The following is a 23,275-nucleotide window of genomic DNA, read 5'->3' on the forward strand; positions in this document are numbered from 1 at the left end:
AGAGGGGTATATAATACACACACACATCCATCTGCACGGAGAGAGAGGTATATAATACACACACATTAATCTGCACGGAGAGAGAGGTATACAATACACACACACATCCATCTGCACGGAGAGAGAGGTATATGACACACACACACACATCCATCTGCACGGAGAGAGGTATATAATACACACACACACATCCATCTGCACGGAGAGAGAGGTATATAATACACACACACATCCATCTGCACGGAGAGAGCGGTATATAATACTCACACACATCCATCTGCACGGAGAGAGAGGTATATAATACACACACATCCATCTGCATGGAGAGAGAGGTATATAAGACTCACATACATCCATCTGCACGGAGAGAGGTATATAATACACACACACATCCATCTGCACGGAGAGAGAGGTATATAATACACACACATTAATCTGCACGGAGAGGGAGGTATATAATACACACACACATCCATCTGCACGGAGAGAGAGGTATATAACACACACACACATCCATCTGCACGGAGAGAGGTATATAATACACACACACACATCCATCTGCACGGAGAGAGAGGTATATAATACACACACATCCATCTGCACGGAGAGAGCGGTATATAATACTCACACACATCCATCTGCACGGAGAGAGGTATATAATACACACACACATCCATCTGCACGGAGAGAGAGGTATATGATACACACACATCCATCTGCATGGAGAGAGAGGTACATAGTACACACACATCCATCTGCACGGAGAGAGAGAGGTATATAATACTCACACACATCCATCTGCACGGAGAGAGGTATATAATACACACACACATCCATCTGCAGAGAGAGAGGTATATAAGACTCACACACATCCATCTGCATGGAGAGAGAGGTATATAATACACACACACATCCAGCTACACGGAGAGAGAGGTATATAATACACACACATCCATCTGCACAGAGAGAGAGGTATATAATACACACACACATCCATCTGCACGGAGAGAGAGGTATATAACACACACACACATCCATCTGCACGGAGAGAGGTATATAATACACACACACATCCATCTGCACGGAGAGAGAGGTATATAATACACACACATCCATCTGCAGAGAGAGAGGTATATAATACTCACACACATCCATCTGCACGGAGAGAGCGGTATACAATACTCACACATCCATCTGCACGGAGAGAGGTATATAATACACACACATATCCATCTGCACGGAGAGAGAGGTATATAATACACACACATCCATCTGCAGAGAGAGAGATATATAATACAGACATCCATCTGCAGCACACAGAGATATATAATACACACATCCATCTGCAGAGATATATATAATACACACATCCATCTGCATAGAGAGCGATTTATAATACACACACATCCATCTGCAGCACACAGAGATATATAATACACAGATATCCATCTGCAGCACACAGAGATATATAATACACACAAATCCATCTGCACAGAGAGAGAAATATATAATACACACACATCCATCTGCACAGCGAGATATATATACAGTGGGAGCAATAATTATTTGATCCCTTGCTGATTTTGTAGGTTTGCCCACTTCAAAGAATGGAACTGTGTAGAATTTTAATCATAGGTACATTTTAACATTGAGAGACAGAATATCACAAAATAATCCACTCATTTTGGCCCACTCATCTTTGCAGAATTGCTGTAATTCAGCCACATTGGAGGGTTTTCGAGCATGAACCACCTTTTTAAGGTCATGCCACAGCATCTCAATAGGATTCAGGTCAGGACTTTGACTAGGACACTCCAAAGTCTTTTCTTCAGCCATTCAGAGGTGGACTTGCTGGTGTGTTTTGGATCATTGTCCTGCTGCAGAACCCAAGTTCGTTTCAGCTTGAGGTCACGAACAGATGGCCGGACATTCTCCTTCAGGATTTTTTGGTAGACAGCAGAATTCATGGTTCCATTTATCACAGCAAGTCCTCCAGGTCCTGAAGCAGCAAAACAGCCCCAGACCATCACACTACCACCACCATATTTTACTGTTGGTATGATGTTCTTTTTCTGAAATGCGGTGTTACTTTTATGCCAGATGTAATGGGACACACACCTTCCAAAAAGTTCTACTTTTGTCTCGTCAGTCCACAGAGTATTTTCCCAAAAGTCTTGGGGAACATCAAGATGTTTTCTGGCAAAATTGAGACGAGCCTTAATGTTCTTTTTGCTCAGCAGTGGTTTTCGTCTTGGAACACTGACCTTAACTGAGGCAAGTGAGGCCTGCAGTTCTTTGAATGTTGTTGTGGGGTCTTTTGTGACCTCTTGAATGAGTCGTCACTGCGCTCTTGGGGTAATTTTGGTCGGCCGGCCACTCCTGGGAAGGTTCACCACTGTTCCATGTTTTCGCCATTTGTGGATAATGGCTCACACTGTGGTTCGCTGGAGTCCCAAAGCTTTAGAAATGGCTTTATAACCTTTTCAAGACTGATAGATCTCAATTACTTTCTTTCTCATTTGTTCCTGAATTTCTTTAGATCTCGGCATGATGTCTAGCTTTTGAGGATCATTTGGTCTACTTCACTTTGTCAGGCAGGTCCTATTTAAGTGATTTCTTGATTGAGAACAGGAGTGGCAGTAATCAGGCCTGGTTGTGGCTAGAGAAATTGATAAACCACAGTTAAGTTAAGTTTTAACAGGGGGGGCAATCACTTTTTCACACAGGGCCATGTAGGTTTGGATTTTTTTTCTCGCTTAATAATAAAAACCTTCATTTAAAAACTGCATTTTGTGTTTACTTGTGTTGTCTTCGACTAATATTTAAATTTGTTTGATGATCTGAAACATTTAAGTGTGACAAACATGCAAAAAAATAAGAAATCAGGAAGGGGGCAAACACTTTTTCACACCACTGTACACACACAGATCCATCTGCACAGAGAGAGATATATATAATACACACAAATCCATCTGCACAGAGAGAGAAATATATAATACATACACACACATCCATCTGCACAGAGAGAGAGATATATATAATATATATAATACACACATATACATCCATCTGCAGAGAAAAATATATAATACACACATCCATCTGCAGAGCGAGAGAGAGATAATACACACACAGATCTATCTGCAGAGAGAGAGATATATAATACACAAGCACACACACAGTCCTGCAGCTCACAAACACAGCGATATATTAAACACTCACTGAGCACTGTATTAGGAAGACCTGTACACCAGCTTATTGATTCATTCATTATTCTAACCCGTTTAGCTTATCCTGAACAGGGTCGCAGGGGGCTGGAGCCTATCCCAGCATACATTGGGCAAAAGGCAGGAATACACCCTGGACAGGTCGCCGGTCCATCACAGGGCACACACACCATTCACTCACACACTCATACGTACGGGCAATTTAGACTCTCCAATCAGCCTAATCTGCATGTCTTTGGACTGTGGGAGGAAACCGGAGTACCTGGAGGAAACCCACGCAGACAAGGGGAGAACATGCAAACTCCACACAGAGAGGCCCGGTCGACAGGGATTCGAACCCAGGACCTCCTTGCTGTGAAGCAGCAGTGCTACCCACTGCACCATCCGCGCCGCCCAGCATATTGATGCAAATATTTAATCAGCCAATCATGTGGCAGCAAGTAAATGTATAAAAGCATGTAGACATGGTCAAGAGGTTCAGCTGTTTTTTAGACCAAATGTCAGAATGGGGAAGAAATGCGATCTAAGTGACTTGGAATGATAGTTGGTGCCAGACAGGGTGGTTTGAATATCACAGAAACTGCTGATCCCCTGTGATCTTCAAGTTCACACACAACAATCTCTAGTTTGCAAAGAATGATGCAAAAAACAAAAAACATCCAGTGAGCAACAGTCCTGCGGGTAGAAATGCCTTGTTAATGAGAGAGGCCAGGTGGAGAAGGGCAAGACTGGTCAAAGCTGACAGGAAAGCTAACACAAATAATCAGACATTACAACAGTGTTATGCAGAAGAGCATCTCTGAACAACGCGTCAAACCTCTTAAGTCAATAGGCTACAGCAGCAGAATACAAGTAAGTCGAAAAAATAAGTCAAATGAATACCAAATAAAGTGCTCACTGAGTGTATATACACAAACACACACACACACACACACACACACAGAGTCCTGCATCTACAGCGCAGAGAGAGAAAGATCTTATGTACACCCACACAAACACAGAGTCCTGCATCTACAGTGCAGAGAGAGAGAGATCTTATGTACATTACATTACATTACATTAATGGCATTTGGCAGACACTCTTATCCAGAGCGACCTACAACAAAGTGCATACCCATAACCAGGGATAAGTGCACTGAAAGACCCTAGAGGGAAGTACAATTTCAACTGCTACCTGTACAACAAAGATAAGGACCAGGGCCTTTTGTTTCTTTTGTTTTTTTGTTTTTTTAACGAACAAATAAACAAACAACAAAGCAAAAGTGACCAAACTTAACTATCCAAATACTGCTTACCTAGCCAACTAAAAATACCGATACACAAAGTAAATCACAAAGACAACAATTAAGGTTCACAGGGAGGTAGGGAGGAACGGGGAGAGGTGCTGCTTGAATAGGTGCGTCTTACACACACACAGAGTGTACACACACACACACACAGAGTCCTGCATCTACAGCGCAGAGAGAGAGAGAGATCTTATGTACACACACACACACACACACACACACACAGTCCTGCATCCGTGAGAGAGAGATCTAATGTAATGTACACACACATTCAATTCAATGCAATTCAAATGGAATGTTGGCATGATATATTTCAGTTTACTGCCAAATAACACATTAACGAAGAAAATATCAACAGGATGTTTCTAAAATAACACAAAAACTCTCACTTTAGGTGAACCCACCTAAACTACGCACACTCACTCTGCCTCATAAACACATAAACACACACAGACAAATACACACAGACACGCACACACATCATAAGCTCACTACATACAAATAAACACATGGGAATTCAACAGATGTATTGCGCACACACACCAATAAACTCATGTGAATACCACACATGAATTGCACACACACACACACACACACACTCGAACACACACGCATATGGAGTCTTCCTGAAACTAAAAACAGCCCCTGTCCTCTGTAAACACAGTACACAGCAAATCCACTACAAGGAGGTCTTGACCAAACGCAACTTACAGTTTATATATACATTTACCCATGTCTACCATATGATATTTACAGGAGTAAAACCCTTGCTTGAAATGAAGGGGCGTAGGATTTCAACCGGTACTATTTGTGTTACTTGTCTTCTTCATGACTTTTAGGCGTTGGTAATATTACAAAATATATAAAGATGGGGTTTTCTTGTGATTGAGATGTCCTCTCACTGAGCACTTTATTAGGAAAACCTGTACACCAACTTATGCATGCAATTATCTAATCAGCCAATTGTGTGGCAGCAGTGCAATGTATAAAATCAAGCAGATACAGGTCAGGAGCTTCAGTTAATGTTCACATCAACCATCACAATGGGGAAAAAATGTATATCAGTGATTTAGGCCGTGGTGCCAGACAGGCTGGTTTGAGTATTTATGTAACTGCTGATCTCCCGGGACATACAACAGTCCCAAGAGATTGCAGAGCAGCAGTTCTGCAGTCAGATACGGTCAGAGGAGAAGGGTCAAAGCAGACAGGTGACAGTAATGCAAATAACCACGCATTACAACAGTGGTATGCAGAAGAGCATCTCTGAACACACAACGCGTCAAATCCACCTGTCATGGATAGGCTACAGCGGCAGAAGACTTAACCCTTGTGTAGTCTTAACAGTCTGTATACTCCCCTTGTCCAAAGGGTAAAAAATGACCGCCTTCACTAAACCTATAAAATAAAGCATCTTAATTAAATTTAGCATGAAGAAAAAACCTGTCACTCATCACAAACTTTGTGAACAAATTTCAAGTTGAAGAAATATCATTTAGGGGGTTTTATCTGCTGTTAAACATAGTGGCGGGTCATTTTTGACCCTTAAGGCAACACAAGGGTTAATAAGCCTAAAAGGTAAGTCTAATAAATACCTAATAAAGTGCTCACTGAGGGTACTTACCGCATCAGTAAGGGTAGTGTGTGTCACGGAAGTTGCAGATGCCACGGATTCCGTGACTTTCCCCATTTTTTATTTTTTTTTGCCATTGCTGCAATTTCCTCAGCTTTTAGCACTTTTCCGTGATTTTTCAGCACATTTCGCACGGTAACTGTCAACCTTAATGCAGCCGACTGTTTTATTTGTACAGGCCTACGCATTTTAATAATAGCCTATTGCCAAATGCCGGGAGAAACAAAGTGTGACAGCGTATACAGATGGATCGCGCAGGGATCAGGATTCTCGCCCTTCTCAGTTGCTGCAGCGTTTGAAGGCCCCTGTCAGCAGTGTTGATACCTGGTACTCCCTCCCCCCCGCTGCGGTAACATCAGTGACAGCAGGCAGTCATCAAACACTCAAACCTCGCAACCTACAACATATTGTGCCAAAACCGAACTTATACCCAAATGAATACTGACACACTGTCAGGTTCTGTGTTGTTAGCGTCGTTGTCTCATTTTTGTCTGAGTTATTAGCGTTTCCATGTGTTGTTACCCTCTGTGCTTTCCGTAGTCTCTCTCTCCCCATTCATTCCCATTCATTTGTTTCACCTGTTTTCACTTCCTTGTTTTCGTGCACACCTGATTGTGATTTCCCCTCGTTATCCCTGTATATAAGCCTGTCTGTTGTGTTAGCACACTGCCAGATTGTCATGAGCTTTAGCCTTGATTTCCAGCGTTATTCCATGATTGATACCCAGTTCAATCTGTTTTGCTTTCGGCTTCCGCATTCTGCTTATCCCGTCTGTCTGTTTGGAACCGCTGTGTATCGGCCTGTTTCTGTCTGATGTGCCCGTGTGTTTTCGACCCTTCACCTATGACCACGACTTCGATTTGGAATATCTTTGTTGTATCTGTTTGCTGGATTATTGACCCTGTTTCTGAACTATTGATTACGAACTGCTTATTCCCTGCCATTTCTGTTTGCTGGATATCGAACCCTGCTTGTCTGAACTATTCTGAAGTTAATAAAGACTTTAACATTAACTTCTGTGGTCTCGCTCTTGGGTCCAGTGTTCTGATCCCTGACAGACACAGTAAATGTGTTTTACCAGAAGCTTGTGGTTCAGGCACGGGTGTTTTGCCACAATAAGATCCGCACAGCTGTTGTGCCCCTTAGCAAGGCCCTCAACCCTGTATTACTCCTGCTTAGTCTAAATAACTGGAAGTTGCTTTGGATAAAAGTGTCAGCTAAATAAGTTATTATTACTGTATGCTCTATTCCTAACAATGTTCTGTTAAATTAAAGACGTAAAAGCATTCTCTTTCTTTCCGTGATGGACCAAAGTAATTAATTAAAGTAAGTAATTAAATAGCAGCCAGCCACTCCAGATAGATTTTTTTCTTTTTCTTCAAGCACTTGTTACTGTTGCTACAGATGCACGTGTTATTACCCTCCTTTCCCACTGCTGCACATGAGATCTATTAATTAATTTAATAAATTAATATAAAAACTGTGATTTCTTCTCTTTTTTTTCTTTTCTCAGTTTTCTGTGATTTTCAACAACTTTCAACAGCAGTGACTACTCTGCGACATCAGCCAATATTTTCTATGACAAACACCCGGCCTTACTGATCAGTAGTCTGCAGTATTTTCCCTTAGAATTCACTAGAAATGATCAAATGCATGTCCCCCTGGGAGGGGTGCAGTTCTCAGGATCTATGTAAACTAAAGTTATGCCCTTGTAATATTTTATTATAAATGCTTTTTTTCCTCACCCAATGCATACTGGGAAAGCTCCCAACCGGTCAATGTAAGTACCTCTCTTCCTTTTCCTTATTCTGCTTTTCAATGGGGGTGGCACGGATGGTGCCGTGGGTAGCACTGCCGCCTCACAGCAAGGAGGTCCTGGGTTCGAATCCCCGTCGGCCGGGGCTTCTCTGAGCGGAGTTTGCATGTTCTCCCCGTGTTTGCGTGGGTTTCCTCCGGGTACTCCAGTTTCCTCCCACAGTCCAAAGCCATGCATGTTAGGCTGATTGGAGATGTTTAAATTGCCCATAGGTATGAGTGTGTGAGTGAATGGTGTGTATGCCCTGCGATGGACTGGTGACCTGTCCAGGGTGTATTCCTGCCTTTCGCCCAATGTATGCTGGGATAGGCTCCGGCCCCCTGCGACCCTGTTCAGGATCAGCACGTTAGGATAATGAATGAATGAATGAATGAATGAATGCTTTTCAATGGAACCTGCACATTTAAAGGTCCCATATTGTACACCTTCCCAGTGTTTTATGTTAGGTCCTGATATCCATAAGGTGAAATCCATCGGTCCAATCTCTATCCAGTTTTCCATGTCAATTCTCCAGTGCCTCTCACAAGCTTTACCAAAACGTAACTGTGGCTGTGTAACCTTGTAACTGTGGCTGTGTTCGAAACCACAGAAACTACACATATTACATTTCAGCCTCATTTTCTTTTAAATATGAATATGCAGTACTATGCTAAGTATGGGGTTTCAAAACACCGCCTGTCTCTTTAAGGCTCATTGATATCAATGAACCACTGTTCTGATTGGCTGGCTAGCTCCAACAAGCTTGGTTTGTACGGAGAGCTCGGATTTGTAGGTGGGCCATGCTGAAGCTAACAGGCAGATTGTTGTGATGTCATAGGTTCACGGTGGTCCAAACGGCTTGTTTAAATGGACATTTCATTTATACGGATAGCATGGATTTATGTGTGTTTTCATGTGTTCACAGTGTTTTTATAACACCTTCAACTCATTTATAATCCACATAGCAAGGGGAATGTCATTTTACACAATACAGGACCTTTAAAATCCTTTGAAGAGAAGGTTTTTTACACTGTCTTTTTGTGGGGTTTTTTCAAATGTGTATGTCTGTGTTCTAGAACTCCACTGCTTTCATTTTACCAGTAGAGATTATTACAGTTGTATTGAAATGTTCAGTTAGTAAAAGCATTCTAATCACGTACAGGTATTTGTGATCTCACACATTAATGGGGTGAATAATAATTCATAGATCTGACACATTTTCTTCCACAGAGGCACGGCTGTCATAGCATGATGCGTGCAGCGTAAGCACTATGAGAATAACAGCGCAGACACGGAAGAGGATGGAGCATATCACTAATGAGGCATCAAGCTTAAAATAAGTGCCCAGATAATATGTACAGTACACAACCAATCACACGTAATGGTATAACAGGGTTTAAAATTTACCATAAAGAAAAACTAAAAGCCTTCCTAATCACAGCGCGGAAGGCGGCTAATACAGATGCACTCGAGCAAACAAAAGAGAAGAGGGGTGGATTTTACTGCACCGTGGTGTAGAGGCAGACATTTTTCAGAAGGAGAACGAGGGAGCGAGGCACAAGATTATTCACATTAAAGCCCAATTCATGATGCTGATGCACTGAGGGTGTCTGAAGCCGAGCTTTGACACACACACACACACACACACACACACACACGGGCGCGCTAGTATGAGCAGCGGCTGCGGCTCCAATTTAATCACAACGCCCCCAAACACCCACGAGCGCACCATCAGCCCCCCCCCCCCCGCCCCCCGCCTCGCCCCCCCCCAGCCCCCAGCCCTCCCCCCGCCGGTGTAGGAGGCGGAATATGAATCAGGCTCTCCAAGTACGATGCGGCTGAAAGTTCCTGCCATTATTCTATTCCTGTTCTGTTTTGACGCAAAACCGGAGTGCACCTGGCCGATGTTGTCCGAGGGACACGCCGTTATAATGGGGGAGAGGGCTGTGAAAGGTTTTTTTTGCTAATTAATTTCTCAAATTATCGAGTTCCCCCTACAAATTTATTACATCCTTGTGGTGGCTCTGTTGATTTTGAGGGACTGCAATAATGTGAGTGTGTGTGTATTTCTGTGTGTGTGTGTCTGTGTCCACATACATGTATTTGTAGGTGTGTGTATATGTGCGTATGTATGTGTGTGCCTGTCTCTAAGGGTGCGGGTGCGTGCGTGTGTGTGTGTGTGTGTGTGCGCGCAGGTGTGTGTGTCAAGAAGTTGGACAGGTCCATGTTATCTTTTGTACACCTTTTTGGTTGGCTTTGATATGACTTGGAGGCACAGTAATTATTTCCTTTTTCTTCTATCCAATTACCTGCTCTCTTCCTTCTCTTTTCCTTGCGTTTTCTCTCTCGTTCTCTCTCCCTCCCTCTCTCTCTCCCTCTGTCTCTCTCTCTCCCTCCTTCTCTCCCTCTCTCTTTCTCCCTCGCTCTCTCTCTCTCTCTCTCTCTTCCCCTCTCTCAAAACTTCATGCAGGATGTCACAGTGGTGACACTGTGTGGGCTGCCAGAGAGTGTTCGAGCATAGCAGCAGATGGTTGCCGTGGCAACAAAGGCCTACACATCCGACCAGGCATTCCCAATCAGACGCAGGCACTCGCGTTCCCCTCCCGGAGCGACAGGTTTTTTTGGAACAGGCCGGAAAACTCCTCAGAAAAGGTAGCTAGATAAAGCAGGGAGAATTTTTTTTTTCTGGGTTTTACAAGTCTGATTTTCCAGTAGATTTCGCAGCTAACGTACAGTGATTTATTTACATATAGCAGATGCTCTTCAACTTACATAAGTGTACGCATAAAGGTTTTGGCAATGAGCAGAACTCAGGCTCAGCCATCTGTCTGCCTGTCACAACCTGTAGCGGTAGTTAATACAAAAATCGACAACATAATGTTAAAGGTACAATAGGTAATTTCGGCCTTCTAACGGTCAAGAGAGGAATTGCAGCAACAAACACACTCAAACCACAACCCACCCCTTCTCTGTGACGCTGAAACGCCATTAGCAGTGGCAATTAGAACCAATTTTCAACCAATGAGTTTGAATTATTGTACAGCTATATGATGTTTTGGTACTGAGTGCCGGCCCATCAACTGTATATTTTGAAACGCTAATTTAAGGACTATAAACACAGGCAGAGGGTGAGTCAACATGTCAGTGAGCCTTTTTCAAAGATAGGAAGGGATTTCCAATGGTCTTGTAACAACGTTTTAACACAAAAATCTTACCTTTAAATAGATGTAGTGCTCTAAGCAGCTAATGGCTATGTAATAGCATTAGTTGTACCATCTGTTGTACATCTACCTAGTAAATGTACTCCTAGTGTACCAATTTACTACATGCTAACAAGTACATATATTACTTATGTATAAAAAAGAATTTTTCATTGAAAGTGACTTACTCAAGGGCCCAACAGCCGTGCAGATCTTATTATGGCTACACCAGGGCTTGAACCACTCATCATCAAGAGCCTAGTCATGAACCATAGCCAGTAGGCTCTTTAGAAATGCTCAGCATTCAGTCCTGTCTGTAGCAGAATGTTTCTAGTAAATGGTTGGCATTTATATAGCACCTTTATCCGAAGCGCTGTACAATTGATGCTTCTCATTCACCCACTTATACACACACTCACACACCTGACGGCCATGCAAGGCATCAACCAGCTCGTCAGGAGCATTTAGGGTTAGGTGTCACTCGGGACTTCCCACGCCCCAGGGGTGGGAATCGACCCGGCAAACCCTCCGACTGCCAGACGACTGCTGTTACCACCTGTCGCCCTACGTTGGACTCTACAGCAGATAGACAGTGACTCTACTGTAGTGGGGTGGGATGGCGGTGGAGAAAAGATGATTGACAGGAGGGCACTTTCAGGGACTGTGAGGGGAGTGGCGGATGCGGAGGGGTCTGGCAGAAGTGTAAAGTCTTGACGATACGATGATGTTTACAATCAATGCGAAACCGATTTCTCCCTCGTAATCCGCTGAACAGCTGTGTGCGGGGGCTAATATTAGCTTGGATGTGCTATTTCTGCTGTCTTTCTGAAGCTGTTGTAATGTAAATGCTAAAACTGCCTACACTCCAGATGCCCACTGTACAACCGAAAAGGAGAATATTGTTATGTTCTTTTGTCGACTTGCTGTGAAGGCTGTAAATAAGAGTAAAGACAAAAAATCAGAGCATAAATTTGAATTTTTAAACCTTTTTTAAGTATTAAAAACGCTGTAGTAGACTACTACGCCCACTGGTACACAATGACGTAAATTTTTCTAAAATCACATTTCCAGGAAGTGGATGGGAAAAAAGTTGTTTTGTCTGAAAATACACAAGTATTACAATGAAACTTTTTTCAAATATAAACTTTAAGGCGTGTTCATATGGTTATGAAAAATCTACTAAATTGAGGAAAAGGTGAATTGTGATTTCAGCTTGTCTTTAATGACATGCAATGCAATGTCTGCATGTGTTCAGCTTTGATGAAGCAGTGGTTGAGAGCATTACTGGATCTGACACGTTTTCACAAACTGAGCGCGACTTTGGGCAGAGTCTGTGTGACTGGCTGCTGCTACTGTCATCTGCAGCCCGCCTGCGACACCGTCGCTGGACATGGCCGCCTCCCGTTGTTATGGTGTTCACTCTGAAACTCGGATGAGCTAGCCTGGTTTACAAGTTTGCTCTGTGGCTCCCCATGTTAAGTCTATGGACAATTTTTTGTTTTTGTTTTAAGGTGTCATTAAAACGTAATACGGTTTTCAAGCATGGAAGTATAAAAAGCATACATCTCAAAAAGACCAACAAAATTGTGTCGGGATTTATTTTTGCCCAAAATCAGTATTTGGCGACCCGGTGGTTATGATATGGTATGGGCATGGTTGCCCACCTGCGAAATGGCACTGGATTGGTTTGAAACAGTGCTCACTACAGAGACACACACGCATGCACACAGACACATATGCACAGGCACACACACACACACATCCAAGCAGGCACACATGCGCGCACACATGCGCACACGTCTACGCCAGCACATGTGTACACACACATAAGTATGCACAGGCACACACATGCACACACGTGCATCCATGCAGGCACGCACACACACGCATCTCCGCAGGCACACACACACACACACATACACACACACGTACATACACACACACACACACACACATCTCTGCAGGCACACACACATACACACACACGTACATACACACACACACACGCATCTCCGCAGGCACACACACACACACACATACACACACACGCATCTCGGCAGGCACACACGCAGACACACACACACATACGCACACACACACACACACACGTGCCTCCCTACAGGAGGGAGATAAACACAGGTCCACAGGGCTGTGACAGCCAGGCCCTGACTCCAGACGCGTGCGGCTGCGTGAGGGAGAGGCAGCGCTGGACACTCGGGCCCCCCTTACATAAATCACACAGCCCACGCAGCCTCCCTCTTATATAACCCACCGACAGAGAGAGGGAGAGAGAGGGAGAAGGAGAGAGAGGGGGAGAGAGAGGGAGAGAGGGAGAGAGAGGGAGAGAGAGGGAGAAGGAGAAAAGGAGGGAGAGAGGGAGGGAGAAGGAGAGAGGGAGAGAGAGGGAGGGAGAGAGGGAGAAGGAGAGAGAGAGGGAGGGGGAGAGGGAGAAGGAGAGAGGGAGACAGAGAGAGAGTGATTGAAAATACATATTTTTAAAAAAAACATTTATCCATTTCAGTGACAGCTGAATTCACCTGCTGGAGTGTAGCAATCACCACTAATCACCACCGCCCACCCGCCCCACCTCCAGATCCTCAAATCTCGCCGCTGCCAGACCACTCTGATTGGATGCAGAGATACCCGGTTCCAGTTGTCCTACATACACTGTTTGAGTGCCTGTCCAGCTCACTGCACAGTCACAGCGCAACACAAAATACGAAATGTCATCACACTGCCAGTTCACCCATAGCCACGTAACCCCTGGCCCACAAGTGGGGGTGACATGGCTCAGGCGGTAAGAGCAGTCGTCTGGCAGTCGGAGGGTTGCTAGTTTGATCCCCCGCCCGGGCTGTGTCGATGTGTCCCTGAGCAAGACACCTAACCCCCAAATGCTCCTGACGAGCTGGTCGGGGCCTTGCATGGCAGCCAATCACCGTCAGTGTGAGTGTGTGTATGAATGGGTGAATGGAGAAGCATCAATAGTACAGCGCTTTGGATAAAGGCGCTATATAAATGCCTGCCATTTGCCATTTACAAGTGTCATCTATGAGGTGAATATTTGAGGGTTAGGGCTCTGCGGCCATCAGATACACCAAAACTTTACTCTTTAAAGAGTAACTGCATGCACTGTTTAAAGGAGTAACATGGTGGTTGAATGTGACACTTGCCAGTTGTCTTTAGGTAACAACAAAACAAATGTGCATAATTTTTGTATTATTCAGTCATTTAAATGTATTTGAAAACTTATTTTTCTCAGCCTAAATTTCCCTCTATAAAAGTTCACCCAAACTGTCAGAGCGTGGTAATGAGAACTGTCAAATAGCTATGACGTGCCCCCACTTTCCTGTTGGTCAGCGGCGCAAACTGTGGGTCACGGGTTATATGGGAGGGATAAGGGGAGTGGTTATCCTCGTGTGATGCACTACTAGGAGAACATTCTCAACCGGTTGAATATAGGACGATACATTTAAAACGCTTACTTCTCCCAAATCTTTTGTAGGGGAAAATTCACAGAACGAAAGATCTCCCTCCTAAAATCATGATAACCAATCACGAGTCAAAATCAGACTCCGCCTTAGTGAGCAGGCTGGTTCCTCCAAAACTCTCGACGATGTGTGCTAAAAGTTTATCAATATATCTGTATTAAAGTATGATATGTACCCTGTATAGTTTCAAACTGATTAACTGCTAAATTGTGCCAGGATTACACAGTGAGCCCAGCCAGCTGGCAGGGGGGGGGCCCCGTCTTGAACTGTGTAGACCAAACTGTCAAGGACACGGGCAGAGCAAGATATGACTATGCAGCTGATTTCTCCGGGACTCTCAATGTTTTATGCCAGAAGTGTATCTATTTGACCTTGAACATTAATTATAGCTGAGCTTATGAAAACGCAAGAAACCACAGTGAAAACTGTTGAAATGAGAGCAAAGAATGCTACGTACATTTATTCCCTTAGAAGAGAATAATTAATCAAATGTTTAGTATGTCTGTATATTAGAAAAGTATATTAGAAGTGAATATTAATGAAATGTTTAGTTTGTCTGTATATTTTCAATGATTACTGCTGCTTAGTTTGTCTTATAAAAGCTAAAGATGCAGAGTGACGTGTATGGATGACGTGTTAGAGGGAGGACATCCAGAACTTTATGAGGTCTGGTAGTTTGCCAAGAGCAGGTGCGGGGTGAAGTGAGGACACGTAGTTGGCAGAATGCCCTGAACTTTGTACAGAGTTGGCAGAGCATAAGGACCGTTGGCAATTTGCCACAATGACGTTGTGGGAGGAGCGTTGGGAGGAGTTACGATAAGAAGAGTGTGGGTGATTTGCCAGAATGAGGTTTGAGGAGGAGTTGTAGGTGGAGTAACTGTGTATAAAATGGGTGTACAAATGCCAGTCGGGGTTCAGTTCTGGAGAGCTGATCCGGCTTTATGCACGTGTGCTAATAAAGTCTGATTTTCCTGAAGATCTTGCTGCCTGGTGTCAGTCTTTTCCCTTGCGAAGATGTTTTTCGACAAATTGAAGATTTGGACTCTGTCGTTTCCTAGACACGACACTTTCATCATGTTTCTTCAATGCGCTCTTGTGCAAATTGCATATAAAGAAAGTGTGACCAAACACCATGTTACTCCTTTAAGCCTGGCCCCGCCTACTAAACAATTTACAAAAAGGCTTTCTTGGGTGGGTCACCCAGTAGGTGTTTACATAAAGTATTCTAACCAGTCAGGTGCCGATAATCTGACTAGTGCAAATTAAAAAAATCAGCGGTTAAAACGCAAACAGACAAAAGAGGTACGCTGACATCATGACTGTGGTGGGGCTAAAGTGGAATGCAGAAATAAGCAGCACTGAGACATTTCTAACAGTTTTTGGTGAGTATGGGGCCCTGGGGTACGCCAGCATTGGGAGAATAAAGCTTTAAAAAATGAGTGACAGAACACCCATAAGCCAAACTCTTGAAATTCCTCCTCAGATGTCTGTTTCCATATTGTGCATAATAGACAAAGGAAACAAGTTGATTTGACTGACTAAATTGTAGCTGTATGTGACACCATATGGCCTTAAATAGGGTAAATCAACGCCATCACATCATCATCATCATCATCAAACACAAAGACTTTAAATGCAACTAACATCAATGAACTGCTTGCTATGAAACAGGGTCTGCAAAAACAAAAGCCAGCATGCACAGGGGTGGGGGTGGGGGCAATTAATTTGCAAACCCCTGGACAACAATAAGGCCTAGATGCCAGCCCAGAACTTGAGACAGGAGAGGTTAAAGAGTGGTTGAGAAGGCCCAAAATGGCAGTGAGTTTAGAAGCAGGGGGTTTGGGTGGGGGAGGGCGGGGTGCGATAGGGGGCTAACACTTTCTAATAACAACCTGGAAATGACAGTTTGCCTCTCAGTCTGCAATGACACCATGAAGCGGCGTTGTGCGAGTCAGAGAGACACAAGGGGCGGAGGAAGCACGGGGCAAAGGCCGTCACGACACCAGCCCGCACGCACCCTCCAAAATCCCACCAAGCGTCCGTTCGGCGCGAACGCCAGCTCGAGCACCACTTTCCAGTAACGCGCTGTTCAAAGTACGCTTTTCCCACTTCCCCCGTGAATAATGATCTGAAGAGCCGCTTCAAACTGGCTGATGTGTCACAGTTTACATTCCGACAACCGCCCCATAATGGCTTTGTTTGGATCCTAACAGGCTAGGCCATGGACACTCGAATCTGGTCCTTCAGGCTGATACAGTATATAGTTAGCCACATTAGATTTCTGCCCAATCAATGACATGAATTAATCAATCAATTTACAATCGGGATATGAGTATACCTCGGCTAGGTAAAACGGGGCAGCTTGTAGTGTAGCGGTTAAGGCACATGACTGGGACCTAGAAACGTAAGTCGCTTTGCATAAAAGCGTCAGCAAAATAATGTGTAACATAAATTAAAACCTAAGCACAAGGTGGTCACGTTATTACTCTACTTCTGTGATTTTTAATGATCATGTTTACAGCACTTGTGTCAAGTAGACGCTGTTTGAAGGCTCTGACACCGGCGCTGTTCACACTACCATTTTGAAATTAGAGCTTTTTATGTCAGGTAATCCGGGAGCTTAGTGGGATGTTCAGACAACATAAATTTGGGCGCGAAAGATGGTGCGCGTGGGATGATATGCTTTCTATAGGTCTTCCCTTCTCTCGTTATTTCTCCCCGCAAAATGTTTTTGTTTCATCTTCAGTTTAGCCTCCATATTATGTTTGCGGTCTATTTGACCCCATTCAGTGTTTGACATCTCACATTCAAACTGTATCATTTTTCTAATTGTCTAATTTGGTGGAATTAAACAGTAAATGATCCCACCAAATGAAATAAACATAATTCTATACATGGTCCTGTGCACACTTTGCATACAAAGGCATTGGGCGGGGTTAGCTTCACCCTCTGTAGCTGTATAAAATGTAGGAGAATATACAACCATTTTTATATTCATCCCAGATTTCTTTGTGGGTGATTCTAGTGGCATATTCCCAAACACGTGTCTAACCTCAGGCTCTAAAATGAAATGTTTCTCAGATATTTTTCATTTGGGAGACAATGAGCAGGCAACACACAACTGTCAAAATCTTTCTATCACGATAATTTTTTGTCAATTCAAAATGTTGGGGTCAATTTGACCCCAAACATAAAAGCTGTCATAAAATCTTAACAAAATAGGAGGGATAAATGAAGAAACTGCACATTTGTGTCTAAGGCATAGTGCCCAGTTTTGGTGCTAGTATTTTTATAGCTATGTATCACCTAGAGTTTTACATGTAGAAAAATGAAAAAATCAATATGCTTCCATAATTCTGATGAAGGACCTTTGATCTTTTACTTGGCACAACTTAGAAATATGTATGTCCACATCGGAAACAAACTGAAGCCTGTTTTCGCATACATGAATCGTAATAGAGGAATAAATGTATTTTGTGTGATAAATTAGGCACTGCCTAGACTCTGGTCTTCTGCATAATGTACTCAGCAGAACAGATAACTACAATCATCACTATAAAGATAATAATTCTTGGCAGAGTTTACACTGTAACTATAACTATAAAATGTAACAGCATCATTTTCAGAGCAAATTTTTGAACGTTTCTCGAACAAAAATTATACTACCCGAAAATCTTAATTATAGTTAGCCTAGTAATTAACATGAGGCACATTGATTTCGGTATTTCAATCTGATAGCAAGACTTAACACAACATAAAATAACGTAATGGCGAGATTAGGCAATTCAGCCCACCAATGCTCGCCTTTTCCTCCCACTAAATTGGACCTACTGCATAGTTTGACTAAAAGCTGAATAGTATCTAGCACTGTATCAAGCTTGGTCTTGAAAACCCCCAGCGTTTCCCCCTCGACTACACGTCCTGGCAAGCTATTCCACACATTGACCACTCGCTGTCGGAAAAAAGACTTCCTAATATCTATACTGAATTTGCCACTTTCCATTTGTGCCCTCTCGTTCTGGTAACCAAATATTTATTGTGGAGAAAGATCTGGAGAGGAAGAACCTGTTGTTTGCTGTTGGGCTTCAATTTTGATGTCCATGAACATTTTCGTAAATAATAAATAATAAATTGAATCAAATGTGAGGATGGGTATAGTACCGATACAAGACTAATCAATTGGCAAGTTACACACAGCTTCAAATTAAATCATGAATTCAATTTATCCATTATTATCCACTAAGTAGCCTACACTTTCAGAATAACCAGCAATAACAAAACCTGCACGCATTGCAGATCTTTTCCACTCCAGGTGGAGGTGACGAAGCAAAGTGCAGCGAAGCAAAAACTAGAGTCAACTTTGGAATTGCTTTTCCTCCCTAGCGACAGCAATCTAAAAACGTAAATATAAAGATAAAAATGACTTTTTGTTATTTCAAACAGATTTGAAATATAAAAAAGGAGGTGAGTGGGCAGGGCAGGGTAGACCTCTTTGATTGTAAACACAGGACCATGGCAAGGCTAACAAATCCTGCCCTGTATGCCTTCAAACCGTACACCATAAAGTTGACACAGCTTAACACCTGTCATAACCAGTCATGTATTACAACTTGGATACCACTGATGTCATTAGACTGGCATACATTGACAAAATGTATACCACAAGCACTGTGTAACAGGAACTTTGAATGCTTTGATGCTTGTTATGAGCTGTACTACACTGTCAGAGCTGGTAGGTCTGGTGGCCTGCTAGGACTGAACTAGTCAATCAATAAACCACATAGAGCTGGGAGCAGGTCTGAACCGGTCAACCAGCTAAATCACATAGAGCTGGGAGCTGGTCTGAACTGGTCAACCAGCTAAATCATGATGAGTTTGGAACTGGTCTGATGTTGAGCAGGGAGCTGGTCTGATGTTGAGCTGGGAGCTGGTCTGATGTTGAGCTGGGAGCTGGTCTGATGTTGAGCTGGGAGCTGGTCTGATGTTGAGCTGGGAGCTGGTCTGATGTTGAACTGGGGACTGGTCTGATGTTGAACTGGGGACTGGTCTGATGTTGAGCTGGGAGCTGGTCTGATGTTGAACTAGGGACTGGTCTGATGTTGAGCAGGGAGCTGGTCTGATGTTGAGCTGGGAGCTGGTCTGATGTTGAGCTGGGAGCTGGTCTGATGTTGAGCTGGGAGCTGGTCTGATGTTGAGCTGGGAGCTGGTCTGATGTTGAGCTGGGAGCTGGTCTGATGTTGAGCAGGGAGCTGGTCTGATGTTGAGCAGGGAGCTGGTCTGATGTTGAGCAGGGAGCTGGCTGTTTTTTCCTTCAGCAGAGGGGTTTAGAGCGATGCTGGCACCGCGGAGGCCTGATGCCACAGCAGTCTGAGTCATTGGCATGAGGCTCTGGCTGTTAACTTTCAGTGTTTGGTTCAAACTGACTGGACTGTGAGCAAAAGCTGGAATATAGACATCTAGAGGGGTGGAAATATAGGCTGTTTGGAGATAAACAGACTAGGTTATCACCCTAGTATATCTCATTATATTACATTATTGGCATTTGGTTGAGTGCAAAGTGCATACCCACCACCAGGAACAAGTGCGCTGAAAGACCCGAGAGGGAAGCACAGTTTCAAGAGAACAACAAAGATAGGGACTAGGCCTATTTGATCACTCAGGTCTATACCTGGATATAGCATGGAACACACTAGAACTTTCACTTTTTAATCAAATGTATCCAGTTTTTCACCCAAACACCTTCACCGACTTTTCACCACAAGAATGCATCCTTGCCTAACTGTATAAATGCTGGTAGAGTCCATTGCCAGCAGTCAAGCAACATTTCTGACCATTCACCGGATTGGGCCCACAGTTGTGTTTTACCTGGGTAGTTACTGAATGTCCTGGGCCGAGGATCGCTATGATTGAATAGGTCCAGTTCATCACAGCAGCTTCAGTACTGTCACACCCCAACCCCCCTTCCACCGCCCACTCAACCACTCATCCCCACAACACATAAGAATACAAAGCAATCCAATTCCAAAACTAAGGACAACCTTGGTATTTTAAGACATAGTTACCTGGGGGCATGGGGAACCACCACAGATTTTGGGCCTGATGAAAAGATTGCACATTGGGCCCCACAACCCCAGAATATTTCTCAGGGTCCCTGTCAATCAGGGTCCTTGGAGTCGTCCCAACCCTCCCCTTCCTTACAACACCCCTCTCTGGGGGCGGAAACTGAATCATGTCCCTCAAAACCAGGCCTGTCATCAGTACGACAGGCTCAGGACCAGAATCCGAGGTGTTAGGTAATGAGTAAAGTCAAGCATCTAGCGCTAATTCCAACATTGCACTGGTAGTTTTATATGTGATACTCTATTAGAGATTCAGGTAACAACAGACGTGAAAGGGAAACTTACAAAATGTACTTACTTTCCAGGAGGATTGTATGCGATTATGGGTTTGGAACTGTGTGTCTAAGGGCTTAGAGTATACAACAGATAGGACCTAAAGGGTTTTTTTTTAATATACCTTTGTATATTTGCCTTCTGTTTTTTATTCAGGAATCTTGTTGTGGACCACCAGATTTTTGCTGCGAAAATATTCATGTTGAACAACTCCTTCTGTTAGAGGAGTTGAAAACAGTCGTTGATATTCAAATTAAATTCGAATTATCCAACGAATTATCTTGCATCAATCACAGTTCATTTTGGTAGAATTTGTCAAACACTATAAGTTAGACAGAAGCAGGTTATACAACGATACATTTCGATTTTCGCCACTGTTTCTAGCCGTCGTAAATCCCTTGACATTTCAGTTTTCTCAGTCAAAATGTAAATGCAGGATACCTGTAGTCAGTCCTGCGTACAGACATCGTCACACAGGCGCGAGCACGCGCGCAAGTGCACTCAGTGGGAATTATGTAACGATATTTCATTTTCTGTTCTCGAAGACTGGATCAGGCTTGGATAGTGTGGGTAGAGACTGTAAAAAAAACGCTCTCCCGGTAAAGTGCCGTCTATAAACCATATTACCTTATTATCAAGCTTTCTTTAACTTCAAAACTGCAACAGGCGGATGGCGGGATAGCTCCCATCTAAAATTGTAGTTTATAAATTACCCAATTCATGTAGTAATAATAAAACTATACTTCCAAAGGGCAGCTGTTGTTCACAATGTACTGCTTCGATCTGTCTGCTGTAAGATTTCAGCAAACTTGTAAAATATCACGCCGGTTTTTCAGTTGAACACATTTCAGTAGATCTCTTTTATAAACACTTGTCGCTTTTAGCTACCGTTGTAAAAATGATAAAGCGGAGACCGGTTTTGGCGACTTCTTAACAACTGTGATTACTGAGCACCTCTTCAATGACAGACAACTACTAAAAGCCTTTCTTTCTTTCTTTCTTTGATGGTCTGTGGTGACGCATGTAACTCGTGTTTTTCTGCCTGTATACAAGCGTATATAATGATCAACTTAGAAGAAATGATCCAATTATACCATTACAAATAAAAAAAAACACAGAAAAAGTATCGGTTTGCCATATACGATTTTACGCGTATCAGTATAAAACACTTCAGGTACAGAACCTTTCCTCCTCTGTATTATTTTGAGTCCACCTTAGGATCTGTAATTTTTGTTCACCGATTGCGCGTGCCCGTGCGCTTATACTGTCTTCAGTGACCATCGATTCGGGGACATCTCGCAAAGAAATCCCACCGCTAAATATTGACAGAGGCTACAAGGACATTGTTCTAAGATCACTACTTACCTTCTCGCTTTCTCCCTAGAGGCTGGCAGAGGCGTGTACAAATTTTGTAGTTCAATCCATGAGATTCTTAGAAGCGGACGCAGACACTGTCTAACTTATGTCTATTTTCCTCATGTTGAATTAGTTGTCTTAGTTGTTCAGGAACCCGATCTTTACTTGATGGAGACGCATTGTGTGTGAGGGGAAATCGGTTCCTCTCTCCTTACTTCCTCTATAGCAGTGATTCAGGGTTTAACTCTATCCCCGTCTTCCTTGCGTCTCTTTTGCTTTCTCTCTCCTGCTCATTTCCTAACACTATCAAACTTTTTTCTGAGCAAAGGAATTACAGTACTTTTGATTTACGCATGCGTACACCCGTCGCTGTGAGACGTGCGATTCAAAGTGATTCTATATTTAACTTCAGAGAGATGAGAAACTTGCGTCGACAGTCATTTCTGTTTGCCACACTTTAAAATTAGCAAATTTCTAGGTATGCTTTAGCCTACTTATTCCCGTAAATGAATATCGGTGCGTGGATAAGTAGTTGCCAAATGTAGCTACCTGCCTGCACCCTGCGTAGGTGTGCGTAGTCTACAGGAGGCACATTTCGCACAAACAATGGTAATTGTTTGTGATACAGCACAGTGCCCAGGCAATTTGTATCCTGTTGATAATTATGCTAATGCATGATCTGAGTCTCTGATGCTAAGCAAGGAAAGGGAGCGTGTGGTGGTCCTTTCCAATTAACACGTATTTATGTTTGAAAGTCGACCCACACAAGTGCCTCTTATCAAATAAAAGTTTCGACATTTTTAAAAATGTATTATGCAATCGTCAGTTGTTGATACAGCGGATCCCAAAATGGCCAGCGAGTTGTGTCGTCAGGGAGCACACTCCGGCGCCATGGGGCCAC

The 23,275-nt window shown here is 43.3% G+C and overlaps 1 protein-coding gene across 1 annotated transcript in view; it reads right to left on the bottom strand.

The window, feature by feature from the left end:
* Positions 1-22,742, bottom strand: part of rin1b (Ras and Rab interactor 1b) — a 41,513-nt gene extending 18,771 nt beyond the window's left edge. The window contains exon 1 of the mRNA XM_061236465.1: positions 22,384-22,742. The gene's annotated coding sequence lies outside the window, so the exon portion shown is untranslated. The remainder of the gene's footprint in view (positions 1-22,383) is intronic.
* Between the last annotated feature and the right edge of the window lie 533 nt (positions 22,743-23,275).

This window comes from Conger conger, chromosome 3 (genome assembly GCF_963514075.1).
Source record: "Conger conger chromosome 3, fConCon1.1, whole genome shotgun sequence".
Taxonomy (NCBI): domain Eukaryota; kingdom Metazoa; phylum Chordata; class Actinopteri; order Anguilliformes; family Congridae; genus Conger; species Conger conger.